Below are 1,571 nucleotides of genomic sequence, written 5' to 3'. Positions count from 1 at the left end.
AGGGGGAGGTGACCGTTGCTAAGGTCCCTTCTCCGAGGAAGAGGAAAGACCCACCGTCTGCTTCCACCGTTGCCGTGGAGGAGCCTGCTCCCGCCAGCCCTTCAGCTAAGAGGGTTCGAACTGGTACGGATTTAACTTGTGGTTCGGATTTAGCCGGCTCGTTGGGCATTCCTGGTGACAGGCTTTCTGACGTGTCAATGCACGGTGACATGGATGCTCTCTGTAACTTTTTTGCAGTTCCATCGTCGGAGACCGCCGTCCTCGCTGAACGGCAAGCAGGGAAGCAGCCTGAGAAGGCGGCTGAGAAAGCGGGTGACCAAAGTGTCACCGTGGACTCCTCACCCCAGAAGCTTACCCCTACCGAACTCGTGGCGGAGGGTGAGAAAATATACAAGGAGTTGGGGAGATGGAACCGTCAAGCTGCTTCCCTCATCATGGAGCAAGAAAAGGCCACGGCCCAATCTGGGCCGCTGATTGCAAAGCTCAAGTTTGATCTTCTTGCTGCGAGGGGGGAAGCCGGGAAGGCTAAGCTGGATCTCCGTGCTGCTGAGGGGCGTGCGGAAGAAGCTGAGAAGCTGCTGAGGGCCGAGAGGGCCAAAGTTGAGGATGCGGATGGCGCCACGGCCGAGATGATGGAGGAACGGGACAGGTACAAGGGCGCCTACGACTCTGTGGTTGCCAAGAGGGACGAGTGGGAGGATCGGTTTCAGAAGCAAGCAGAGGTGCTCAGGGGCACGCAGGCTATCCTTGCTCAGAAAGAGAAGGATATTGAAATGCTTCAGGATGAGGTCCTTCCTAAAATGTGCGTCCAGTTCCGGGACCAGGCCGAGAAGGCGACCAGGGAGGCGATAAAAAGACTCGTCCCCGAGGGCTCCTTTCCATGGGATAAATTTGATACTCTTTTGGATGAAATGGCTGAAGCTGAGGAGACCGCGGCTACGGAGAAAGCTGAGGCGGCGAAGGCGGCTCAGATAGCTGAGGCCAAGGCGGCTTATGATGCGAAAGTGAAGGAGGATGAGAGGCTGAAGTTGCTTGAAGATGCTCAGCCTTCAACAAAGCCGGCCACCGATGATGCTGTGGCTACTGACGCAGGGGAGCATCGAGCATAGGGAGACGGGCGGTCGTCACCGGACTCACCCGGCATCTCGGATAGCTTTAGCTGTTCGGGGGCCAATTATTGAGCCTTCTCTCCCTGCCATCCTTTTGGCGCTTCAATTTCCAAGTCTGTACCTTTTGTTTTTCTGTTTCCTTGCTTTTTGTAAAGCTCTGGTAGGTAGAGTTTAGGCAATCCTTATGGGGACGGCCGTCGTTTGTACTCTTCTTGCAGTCATTTTAACAAGGTCTTATCTTTTTGGTCCTCGGCTTGGCCGGGACTCTGATTACGATCCTTTATTTGTCTTCTTGTGTCATTGACTGAGGCGATTTGAATGTATGTCTTAACCGTGTAGACATATTGACCGCTAGATTGGCGTCTCAATTGCACTGTGTATACGTTTCTTTTTAGCGTATCGGCCGACGTGTTCCCCGTCGCTCTCGGTTTTGGCCGAGGTAATCGGGGTTGCGGCTTCGAT

This window comes from Silene latifolia, chromosome 2 (assembly GCF_048544455.1).
Source record: "Silene latifolia isolate original U9 population chromosome 2, ASM4854445v1, whole genome shotgun sequence".
NCBI lineage: Eukaryota > Viridiplantae > Streptophyta > Magnoliopsida > Caryophyllales > Caryophyllaceae > Silene > Silene latifolia.
Note: the sequence above shows the minus strand (reverse complement) of the source record.